Raw genomic sequence first — 13,815 nt, forward strand, 5'->3', positions numbered from 1 at the left:
TTTGTAAAAAGATGAAGTTTATTCCTACTAATTACTATTTAAACTTTTACAACACAAAGATAACTTGTTTTCACAAAAATCTATCATACAAATACTTTTAAAATTTAGCTTTGAAAAATTGAAAAAAAAAAGGTGGTTAAGAATATAGAAAGTATGACAGTTATTTTATTAAATATTTGAAATGAAGGTTTAAATACGTTAATATTTCATCTAATATATTTGTTTTATTATTTTTGTGCTTCGTTTTATTTTTATTTTTTATAAAATATTTATTTATATTATATTATATATATATACTTTAAGTATGTTAAGATGATATCTTTTGACGAGTTATAATTACATCTGAAATATTGTTAATTTGTAATTTTATCACGTTTATTTTCAAAAGATATTTAAGAAAATATATATATATATATATATATATATATCTATACATCTATACATATATATATATATATATATATTATATATATATATAAAAAAATATTCCCCTTCTAACTGTCATATAATTTTATTCTTAGATTTATATTTTATTTCATTATTTTAAAAATTTAAAAATATATTATTTCATTTTTTTAAAATGTTTTAAATGTATAACAGAAATATATAACAGAAGAGATAACATTATTTTTAAAAATCAAAACTAAACATATCTTTTTCTCCCATTATTTTCTCTCATCAAACGATCTTTTCGTCTTCATATTCAAAATATGAGAAGTCATTCTTACGTTCTACGACCACGAACCCAGGAACCAACCAGTAAGTGTTGTCTTTCAATTATAAAATAGAAGATGAAATTACATTGTATGAATTTACTTTTATTTTTTATGTTTTATTTATTGATAATAACATTATTCTTATTGTGCTAATACATAAAACATTGAAAGGGAAAGAACGTACTGCTGCAATTGTCAGGTTCAGTGCCATGGCGGTAATGGATTCCGACTCAACATCGAGTGTGGAACGGATGACGGTAGTAACGGCGATTTTGATTGACTCACCGCAGACATAGACAAGGAGAGAGTTGTTCGATGGGTCACCGGTGTAGAATTGTTGTGGCAGAGTGGATTCATAATGGTAGTTGGTTTTCAATTACAAGGATTCCATTTAGAAACTGCTGCCACTGTGTAAAATCAGGTTTCAAATTTTTTCAAACTTTTTAAATTTGAAACTTTTCAAAATTTTAAATTTTAAATTTGCGAAATTTTTAAATTTCAAAAAATTTAAATTTTTCAAAATTTCAAACCCTAAAGTAAAACACTTCAAAAAATTTTAAATTTAAATTTTAAAAATTCTTAAATTTTCAAAAATTTTAAATTTTTTAAACCCAAAAATCTTTAAATTTTAAAATTTCAAAATTTTCATATTTCAAAATTTTCAAATTTCGAAATTTTGAATTTTAAAATTTTTTAAATTTTCAAAATTTTAAATTTAAATCTAAATTGAGGGCTTTATAAACCCATCAAATATTTTTTTCGTTTTCTATTTTCTTATTCAAAATATTAGTCGTAATTTTGTTTCAAGAACCACGAAATCAAATCAACCAGTAAGTAGTGTTTTTCAATGGCTTCTACATGCAAATTCGTAAGTATGTATATAATATAATTATGAACATTTATAACTCTCTCAAATTAATCTTTTGGTCTCATTACCTTTTCTCTCTCTTATTTTCTCTCTATTCTTTGTATCTCTTTTCTTCCTTAATCTCTTTTAATTTTATTATAAGCGATTTGCAGTTTGAAGAACTTTCACGCGTTATGGCCTGAGATTTGCAAGCTATTGTGGGATGCACCATTGCCCTAGCCACCACTATGGACAACCCGAATCTCATTCTTTCTCAAGGTTTTTGTGCTGAACAAGATAACCTACTTTGTGATTTTCAGAAATTCTCATAAACCAAAACGGTGCTTAATGAATTGGAAGAGATTTACAAACCTTTCTACCCTCATGTTCATAACAACTCTCATCCCTTCATTTCATGTTTCCAACCTATCCCTCATAAAAATGTCAAAGAACTCAAACTATCAAACAAAGTAGATGAATAAGCACAAGATTTGCACGACACGGAAGCATCTAAATGCAGAAGAAGGTAAGTCATTCATCCAACTGAAATTGAAAATTGATGGTACATGTATAATTTTGTTTTGTTACATTAAAAGTCAACCTGTTATGTAATATCATCAAGAATGAGGGTGGTGAAGCATATAAACCACGACAGATGGTGTGTCAGACCCACAAAAAGGGTAGTTTTGGATTTAAATTTTGGGCGATTTTGGTGTTTCACTCTCTTATCTCCCCAGAGTCAACTTTTCCTATCCATGTTACAAAGACCAAGGTCAAAGACTCATGGGAATGTGGAAAAATCATAAACCAATGAATGGTGACACTTTACTCCAGATGAGGACGTTTGTGTTTTCAGAATTGAAGCGCTCCCATTTTGCCTTCACAGGGTGCAAGAGTTACACGGTCGAAAAAGGTAGATACTTTTAGGAGTCTGTGGTGTAAAGAAACTCAACAAAGCAACAACAATAATGATTCTTTGGGCATTGTTTTTTTCCATTAAAGGGGTTTTGCCTTGAGTCTCCTTTGGAGAATTGTGTGTTCCTATATATTTTGGGATTATGATTTTACAATCACATGGTGATGAGTGTGCATTTGTCCATTGGAAATAATGAAGAAGATGAGAAGACCAAACTTTTGGTTAAATGGAACTTCATTATAAAATATTGGTTCATGTTAACAATGAGAATGGAAGTAATAAAATTAACAGTAATGTTGAAAGAGAGTGTGAAAAAGGTGAATGATGTTTGCTCTGAATTGTTTTGTATTTTGTTTTCACTTTTACTAATAATGTGTAAATAATAATATTATTTATTCAATTTTACTATTAAACATAATTATATAAAAATAAAAAATGCGGATACACAGGCACGTGAGTGCCTGTGTTCCCGCTAGTGTATATAAAAAAGGTTCCTAATATTTGGACAACTTTAAATGCCGGATACAACCGCCCACGTGGCAAAATAGATAATATTTTATTTCTATTGTGGGACTCACGAATTTTTTTTAAAAATATTTAAAATTTTGGTACTTAGGTTATATTGTGAAACCAGATTAAAAAATTGGGGCTTAATACATTGTCTACACCTAGGGAAACAAACATAAGTGAGTGTTCATGTTGGTTGGAGTGATCATCCAAAATCATTAAATAGTAACAAAACTTAGAGACAAAAAATAATTAATCACTATATTGACTAAATTAAATATTAATTTAGAGACCGTAAAATTATTCATATCTAGGTAGTTTCTTTTATTAATAAAAATTTATAAAATATGTTGAAACTACATCCAAATTATTATAAACTAACAAAAATGACCTTAAATAAAATAGAATGTAGATAAAAAAAGTACTTCCTTGTATTTCAGATTTTGTATTTCATATTTTCTTTTCCGAAATATGTTTTTAACATTTTAGATTTATTTTTTTAGTGAGATTTTGATTTTTGAATTGTATTTTTAAATTATAGGTTTTTAAATCCAAAATAGTGAGTAATTTTAGAAAATTTAAGAAATGATAAAGTGCAGCTATGGTAGAAGAAAATTTGCCAATCAAATATTGGCGAAGTTGCTTTACTTACAATTAGAAGAATAAAGTTAAAAAGGAAAAATATTTTAATAAGTTATGCATGCAAGTACTTGTGAGAGAGCAAACTAAAACGAGAGAGTGCAGTGTGTGAAGTGACTGTAGCAAAGAGAAAAAGATGTGACAACTTAAGTTTTTAAACACAACTTTACTTTTATCACATATTTGTATGGATGTCAATATCACGTATTGTTCCCTGTAATATTTAACTTGTATGGACCATTCATAATAGACGTGTAATTTCTTATTGTCAATTCAATAAAAGGATACGTTAATTTTAAATTATACTCGTAATTTTGTGAAATCTTATAAAAAAATTCTTACCATAATCAGAACTCACTTCTCTCGGTTCATCAATATTTTGAATTGAGGAAGGAAGACCTGCATTCCAAATCAACTACTTTATTATTCATATAAGATTTAGACAAATGAAAATTCAAATGATAAAAAAAATTAACATACACATTTGTGTAACTAATTTTAAGTTCAACAACAAAAACAAAACGAATTTTGTGATACTGAATAATATGTTACAGCATATTCAAGTTTTATTTGTTAGCAATGTCTTTAACATTCCAAATTAAACCTTCAAGAGTCATATAGGACTTCTTCTGTATTAAACCGACTTTAGAGGTTTTTTTTAACAGTTTTGGTAGAGTTCTTAGGAAGTCTACCAGGTTTGTTAACGAATTATTGGGAATGTGTTATTTTTAAAGTCTTCATTCCATGTTTTCTTCTCACAAGTGTAGTTGGTCGCACATAGTCCACAATAAAAGATCCTCCTCCTCTAGTGTTTACCATGTTCCTAATCATAAAATACCATAAAATCAAACAAAAAAAAACACACATACACGGACTTCCAGATTTCCACATCGAGAACCACTTGAAAACACTACCTTTTGGATTTTCTCATCCAAAACCTATATGAATATCAATATCCGGAAGCAATAAATCACAAAAAATCATTCGGACAAAACCATCCAGAACCCCTCCAGATATACACTTCTAGGACACAAAAAAACACTTTTAGATATACATATCCAAAAGTCAAAGAATTTACAAAACTTTACTGTTATGCACGGCGTATCCTTTATTGTTCTGCACTGCGTATCCTCCTCCGTCGAAGAAACCTCCTTCTCGCTACGCCGCCACCACCGTCATGCCTCAAGGAACGCTGGTGTGTGTATTCAGATATATTGAGTTCCATCCTAAGCTCAATGATCCAAAAGAATGATTGTACTACGATAGTATTGGATACCTCTTAAAATTAACTTAATTTGTACTTCATTAAGGATAAAGATAACACAGTTAATTCACATTAATATATTGGGTGTAAATTTGAAATGATATTTGCCTATAGAGTCTTCCAATTGATTATCCTCTAACCTCTCTCCAAATTTGTACACTTTACATTTTAAAAATAAGTATGAAATGAATAATTTGAAAAAAAGTTATAAGCCCTTCTAGAAATATATTTCATTAAGTAAATTTTATTAACAGATATTAGGCATAATAGATAAAAATCAATTTAAGTTAAGCAATATTTATCAGAATTACTTTTTTGGATGTATAATTTCAAAGTTTTTAATAAGTTATATCAGTATTTTCAGAAAATGTAAAATTTGTGATATTTCATCGTTTCACCGTGTGCATCTTCATTAAAGTTATAATATAGAGTCTTAATTTATTTTTTATTAATCTCATTATGCCATTTCTAAGATTTCATAATTAATTTTGATCCATTTAAACAAGTTTATAAATATATTATTCATAATTCAACCTATTTTTTTATTAATTATTATATTATATTTTTTATTTTTTATTTTTTATTTTAAAATAGTTTTCTAATTAAAAAGTTGCATAAAAATAATTTTTCTTTTTATCATAATCTTAAATTGTATTACGATGGTATTGTTGGGTATAAAGTCAGAACCAATTGGATTGAGCTAACTAGACATCATGTTTAGTGAGTGAGTTTAATCATTGTATCCTTTTATAATCTATATTTAAAGAGATCATTGTACTTGTAATTGGTGTGCAACCGGATAGAATGAAAACTTAATAGTTGCCCGTGTGGATGTAGGTTGTAGTTGACGACCGAACCACGTTAAATTTTGTGTCGTTTATTTTTCTGCACTTGATTCGTGACTGTGTGTTGCTTCCGCGTGCGTTATACCCAACAATCTCCCACATGAAGCTACGGAACAATGTTCACATGCGCTTCAACGGTGTACAATGATTGAGCTCACTCCCTAAACATGATATCTAGTCAACTCAACCCAATTGGTCTTGATTTTATACCCAATGCAAAACACTATAATGAGAAAGAATAAGTACTTATGAGGGAGCCCTTATGTATGGTTTCTTTATACTTGTTTTGTAATTAAGAAAAACGTCTAAAAGCTCTTCTAAACTTGTGTTTGAATTAGAAATTTTAATAGGGAGAATTATTTTTTGAAATAATTAAAATATTTTATCAAGTATATTTTGGACAAAAACTTAAGAAACTGAAATTTATAATTTCTCTCCCTTCTCTTTCTTCTTTCTCTTTTATCCATCAATATTAATATAAAAATATAATAAATTTTCAAATACATAACGCAATAAAAATATTTCCTTATCCAAACTAAATACTTGAGATGTAAATTGATTTATTCACACAAAGTAATTAAAAAGGAAATAAAAATCAAATTCAAAAAGTTTCACAGCGTCTGAAATGAATTTAGTTTTACTTGGAACACAACCTTAATCTTCCGTACGAAAATAACTCTTAAAACCCTCTGGTTTTATGTTTTAGTTATTTTCTTTGTGGAAGCTTGCATGTGCCACTTTGAAAAATAACCATTCACCTTTTATATATATACTCAGATAATACTAAGTGCATGATGGTAGACGAAGACAAAGAAATCAGTATACAACTACAAATTCTCGCGGCCTAAAAGTGTTATTCTACGTATGCCCTTTGCAATGCTCTCCTCAGATAAAAGTGCAAAAGCTTCTGACTCTCGTGTGTTTGAAATATGGGTGCCTAGATCATCAACTAAATATGAAGAGCCTCGAGTTTTGATATATTGACAACCTCTGAGTAACACATATTTGACGCGGTAGACGTGACAATGACGTGATAGAGTGAGATTGCATGCGAATAAGCAGTGCGAGTTTCAAAATAGGGTAAAAAATATATATTACATCAGTTCTTAGAAATAACCGGTGTAATATATTTTTTTACTCAGAATGACCCATATTACATCGGTTAAGCCATATAACAGATGTAATATATGACCCATATTAAAAAAAATAATTTTTTTTTCATAAAGAGTAGGTGGGTCATAAACGTCACATAGGTAACCACTTACAGACACACGAGTAACAGTTTTGCGTGTGCCAGTATATGTGGAGGAACATGTGGTTGGGTAACCAGTTCTAGTAAGATTATTAAATCAGTTAAGTCAACTAACCGATATAATATATGATTTTTACATTGGTTAAGCCATCTAACCGATGTAATATATGGTTTTTATTAAAAAAATTGATTTTTTTTCATGAAGAGTGGGTGGTCATGAACGTCACATAAGTAACCACTTACAGACACACGAGTAACCAGTTTTGCGTGTGCTGGTAAATGTGGAGAAACATGTGGCTGGGTAGTTTTGGTAGGGTTATTACACCGGTTAAACCATCTAACCGATGTAATATACGATTCTTATTAAAAAAAAATTGATTTTTTTTCACGAAGAGTGGGTGGCGTCACATAAGTAACCACTTACACACACGGGTAACCAGTTTTGTGTGTCACATAAGTAACCACTTACAGACACACGGATAACCAATTTTGCGTGTGTTGCGGGTCATATATTATAGAGCCACTGTCACATCCTCACAAAATGTCACGTCTGCAACTAATGTCACGTAAGCGGTGTCAAGTCTGTATTAGTGATAGAGGATGTTAATAAAATGTTTTTGAGAAAAAAAAAGACATTCAAAGGAAACATTAGTTACAAAAACTTTCACGTGTAGTTTTTGTAAGCCTAGTTTTTGTAACTGATATTTGTGTTTTGGTCCCAGAAACAGTTCAACAAACCAGTTTAGTTTTTAACCAAAATCGGCTATTGCCAAAATTTACAGAGGTTTTTCATATGATCTAAAAGTGATTAAGTGAATTCTTAGTACCTCCTAAATTAGTTATTGATATCACTATTACTAGTTGTATTAATTTATATTTTCGTTAAAATCATATTAAATGCAAATCCATATAGTTGCATTAATTCACACTATAATATGCAAATTTGATACATAAATACTTTATAAAATTGTCTTCATTCAATTTGTTTATGACTTCTATCAAAGAGTATATCTGAACAGAGTAGTGATCACTTTATTTTTTATCAGAAAATTTTAATTATATATTTATAATTCCTTGTAATGAGAAGAAGTTTATTAAATTTTAATTACAAATATAGAATAAGTCATATTAAATACACTTTCAACTTATTTATATTATATTTGAGTAAAAAAATATATCAGTTGTTTCACATGTTATTTGAATAGTTATAATATGAAGCTCGACAGTGTCGGATGCTTTTAGTTGAACCGAACACCGCCCAGTTTGAGGACACTTTTAAGTAATTGCTGAAAAAGAAAACGAAGAACGCAGAAGGAAAAAGGAAAACGAAGAAAATGAAGGTGGAATGAAGACGAAGAAGAAGGGTTAAGTGAAAAAAAAAATTAGGAAAAAAAAAGTGAAAACAGTACATTTTAAATTGAAAAATTGGGAAATGCACATTCATTATTACTTTTTACTGACAATGAATGATTTTGCCTTTTCATTCTAAATTTAATATTTTATTTTTATTTTTAATTTAAATATGATTTAGTATATAATATTCTGTATGTTTTTATAATTTAAATATTATATATATTTTTTACTTTATTTTTAAATTACAAATAAAATTATTTTTTATAATCTGAATTTTAAATAATAAATTAATTTTTATTCAAGATTAATATTAATATATATATATATATATCGTGTCCCGTATCTCTTTTTTTCAATTTAACCATTTTTTTGTGTTCGTTTATATTAGGGGTGGCAATACAGGGTGACCCACCCACATAGGCCCACTTCCACTTGGTCCACAATCGGGCTGCCCTACCCCGCATAGAATGTGCGGGCTGATTTTTCAAGTCCGTCCCGCATAAGGATTGATCGGTGGGCATGCGGGTCAGTCCTTATAAGAATATTTTTTTAAAAAAATAACTTATTAAATAAAAAATTTGAATTTTTTTTATTTAGATGCATTAGGTAAGTGGTCTCATAATATTATTTCATGATACATGCATAATAAGATGTTATTAAAATTTTCAAAATGTAAAAATGAGGCTACATGAAGAAAATATGGGATGAAAAAAAAAATCTACATTTTAAAGTTATCCGAGTTATGGGGGCTAACCCGTCCCGCCCCGCACCTGGCCCGCGCGGGTTGTGAATTATGTGAGACAGCCCTAAGTGGGCCAGCGGGTTGAAATAAACAACCCGCCCCACGTTTTTTTCAGCGGGCGACGGATCCGCCTACACAGCCCGACCCACTTTGTCACCCATAATCTATACCTATATATAAAAGGATTCCTTTAAATAACAGTTTTTTGATATATCTATTTATTTTTTTTAATTTTATATTTATATTAAAACAATTATTAGAAGTATTTTAGTTATTTTGTAAATATTAAAACAGTTATATTATCAAAAAAAATTTAGAAGTTTTGAATTTAAAATATATTTCCAAGTAAAACAATTTAATTTATTGAATTATTTTATCATTAAATTTATAATTAATTCTAATAAATACATATATCTAGGGATGGCAAAGCGGGGCGGGCTAACCTTTTCAACCCGCTAACCCGCACTAGCTCGCCCCGCATTAGCCCGCAGCCCGCGCGGGCCAGCAGCGGGGCGGGGCAGGCTGACCCGCTAACCCCCAAGAAAAAAAAAAGTGTCATTTTTTTTTAATGTGTGCAGATGACGGGGAAGATTATAATTATGAAAAAATATATGAAAGTTCTTCTAAGGCGACATCCAATGTTATTGAAATTGAAGAATGTCAATAATATTTATGTTTAATGTTTTTTAATTAATGTTTAATGTTTTAGAATTAGGTAGGTTTAATGTTTCGGAAGTGGAAGAATAGTGATATTTGATATTTATCTTAATGTTTAATTTTTTTATGTTTGACTATGTTTGAAAAGGAAGAAAAAAAAATTTGGATTTGATAGTAACAAATATATAGGTTTAATTTGACAATTTTTTAAGAACAAAATGTAAAAAAAAAAATATTTAATTATAAAAAAAAAAGCAGGCTGACACGCAAACCCGCGGACCAGTTCCTATGCGGGACAGGTCGAGAATTCTAACCCGCAATAACTTTGCGGGGCCGGCCAATGCGGGACGGGCTGACCCGCTTTGCCACCCCTACATATATCTATATAAATAATTATAAAAAAATGCAAATACATAGACGTCCTACCTGCTAGTAATTATAAATCTCTTAATTCCAATAAATAAAAAAGTCTTGATCTTAAATACATTTTTTAAACAATATTCAATATTATCAAATGTTTACAATCACTTAAAATTGTAAACATCAAACAAATTCTATCTTATGACGTCTTAAAGTATCTTTTATCAAATAGTTTTAGTTTCTGAAATACAAATAGTAAAGAATGTCTATAGTTAGAATATAATGACAACTTGTTTATATTAAATAGACAAGAATAGCCTAATGTGGCATAGGTTCCATAAAAATTGAAGAACCGTTCCAAAAGGGGTGACCAATAGCCATAACAATGAATGTGGTCACTCTATAATCTCCGAATACGTCCCCACAGGTCAAAACGAGTGTCTTAACTCTACTTTAATAGTACAATGGATAGGACATTAATACTAACAACAAACAAAACGAGTATGTGTTTCCCAATTTTGACTCTTTTAATATTTATGTTTTTTAAATATTAATGAATATCATAAAAACATTTTTAAGTTTTCATTTTTTATACTGTTGCATCCAATACAATTATTTTTTTAAATAGATATTATAAAAGGATACAATGATTAAACTCACTCACTAAACATGGTGTTTAGTCAACCCAACCCAACTCAATTGGTTTTGGCTTCATACCCAACCATCTCTCACTTGAAGCCACGAAACAATGTGTTCACATGCGCTTCTTTAACTGTGTACAGTTAATAAGTCCACTCACTAAATATGTGTCTAGTCAGCCCAACCTAATGGGTCATAGTTTTATACCCAACATATTTTTCTTATTTTTTATATATTTTTTTAATACATTTAGATTAACTGAAAATTTATTTTATAAAAAAATTTAATAATGAGAAGTAATATTATGTTGAAAATATTTACTTTTTATTAGAGGGATTAATCTTTAAAAAAATAAAAACTATTTTGACTGACTTGGCAAGAAAAATATTGTTGGGAGTTTTCTTCAGTGTTCACACCAGTAGTGGTTTTCTATCTCTATAACTCTTTTAAAGTATAACACATTCTATATTTAGAAGTTATTTTCTGAATTTTTAAATAACTTTTCTAAACTCTCCCGGTTTAATTATAAAATAGCCTTCTTCTTCCTCATCACCTTCTTCATGGAAAACAGAGTGTTACACGTGAGAACCATGTCTACTGCAGAACATGAACAATTCACAACCATTGTGAACTCATTCACAATGGTTCTCACGATCTTGCTAATTTCTCTGCTCATGGTATTGATTCTTCAAATCGGTTATAGGTATGTATGAGTTTATTGCCATTGTAATAATCACTTGCTCTCTGTTTTGCATTATATACATTCTTAACGAGTTTATTTAGTCTTTCACCACTGAAAAGTTTAATTTATTCCTTAATTTCTATACTAATCTATCCAAGGAATGAGACAAACCCTATCAATCTGGTTATGAGAGACTGTTTTCAGAATGGGAGTGGATCTCAACAACACGTGAATGTTAATTTTGAATTTTACAAGAATGGATGCTTCCAGGGCTTGACTCTGGCTAAGGTCGGTTTCTCTTTTCTCTGTGCCTTTCATGACTCTTCTCTTTAATCAACGCAATTTGTTTAATCTTTTGATTTCCTGTTGCAGGCTAGGGATGTTGAGATGGTTGATGCTGCTTCATCTGTAAAGAAAACTGTATTTACTCTTGATCTTCTCTTTTCTTTCTCTTTTTTTTACATTTGAAAGCCATTTGTGTGATGTTATATGTGGGATTTGTTGAAGCCCAGTACACCAACTACACCAAAGAAAGTGGTACTTCAAATGCTTTTTTTTGTAGTAAATCCGATATGTTCATCAAAACGTCATTGTCATGTTGTTATGGCCGAAAAGGAGCCAAATCATGATGAAACACCAATGAGCACCCCAATAGTAAGAAGAAGCACGCCCAAAAGACAGAGCATAAAGCCTAAGTATTTTGATGATTATTACTGCACTGTTAAAGGTAAAATGAAGTAATGGTTGAGATTCTCAATTAGAATAAAGGGTAGAATTGTATTTTCTCAAGTTGTTAGGATCTCATAGATTTGTTTTTCACTTGAGCCACATATTTACTCTCTACTCTCTCTCGCTGTTTTTTGTTTTCCTGTTTTGGTATTTGCTGTTTTGGCTATATGTAAAAAAAAATTGAAAGTAAATACAAGCAGAGAATTATTCCGTCTTTTATCATATTTTGGAGGAAGCCTAACCTATAAAATAGACATACCAATTTGGTGCTTTCACTGAGAGTTATACACAGAGAGACGTCATGTGTCAAAAAGTGATGAAAAAACAGATTCTATTATGCAATTATTAAAGAGTAAAAAAACCTTCCAAGAAGCAATGAATATTCGCATGACCAATTTGAAAATCAGATGGCACTGCAGATTGGAGCTCGAGAAACCGCGACGAACGATTCCACCTTCAATCTTTTACTCGAACTTCCTTGAAACTGGATATGCCCCATTTTGATGGGTCTAAACCATTAACATGGATTTTCAAAATCAAACAGTTCTTTAACTACCACCGTACTCTAGAGGACAAAAGGCTTTAACTGGCTTCTTTTTCCATGGAAGGAGCAGCTCTCGCTTGGTTCCAGTGGATGTATGACAACAACCTAATCTCAACTTAGCAAAATTTCCTACATGTCTTAGAGGTTCGTTTCGCATCATCACATTATGAAGATCCAAAATGAACCATCTTCAAACTATGTCAAACCTCAACCGTGCGTGAATATCAAAATCAGTTTGAATCGCTAGCAAATCGTATCGTGGGACTACCTCCTCCCTTCTTCCTCAATTGCTTCATTTAAGGCCTTAAGTCGTAAATTCGAATAGAGGTGTAGGCCTTTCAACCGATCTCATTTTTTCAAGTTGTAAGCTTAGCAAAACTACAAGAAGAAAAATTTGTAGAAGCTTCCACGTCCAATCGTTCTATTCGTCCTTCTCCCTCCATTACTAAAACCCTGATGTTCGTTAATACCTTTTCTCCAACACACAAACAACGAGCCCTTCTTCTCAAAAAACCCTATCGGACCCTAATTTGCTTGCCATCAAACGATTGTCCCCACCTGAGCTCCAAAGCCACCGTGAAAAGAACCTGTGTTATTATTGTGATGAATGTTATCGGCCTGGTCACAAGTGCAAGCGGGTGTTCATGTTGTTGATAGCGGAACCCAGTGACCTTGAAACGAACGAGATTGATTTGAACAACCTCCTTCATATAGAGGACTCAACGCCTAATGAACTTGATCGACCGACCTGCCAAATACAAATCTGACCCAAATCAATTTACATGCATTGATGGGCTAATTAATTCCACAGACCCTTAAAGTTTTGGGCCATCTCAACAATTCTCCAATTGCGACACTAGTAGATAGTGGGAGCACCTATAATTTCATCCAAGATCACATGGCCAAATTCTTGGATCTTCAAGTTTCCTCAACTAAAAGTTTTCATGTCTTGGTGGGTAATGGAGAGGAGCTCTCATGTTCATTTGTTTGCAAGCCTATAGTCGGACCCTCACACATTGGGAGTACAATGGTTGACAACGTTAGGACCGGTGTCGATTGACTATGAACAATTGACAATGAAGTTCATTAAAGAAGGGAAATTAGTTGAACTCAAGGGCCAATG

This window comes from Phaseolus vulgaris, chromosome 11, assembly GCF_051622355.1.
Source record: "Phaseolus vulgaris cultivar YP4 chromosome 11, ASM5162235v1, whole genome shotgun sequence".
NCBI lineage: Eukaryota > Viridiplantae > Streptophyta > Magnoliopsida > Fabales > Fabaceae > Phaseolus > Phaseolus vulgaris.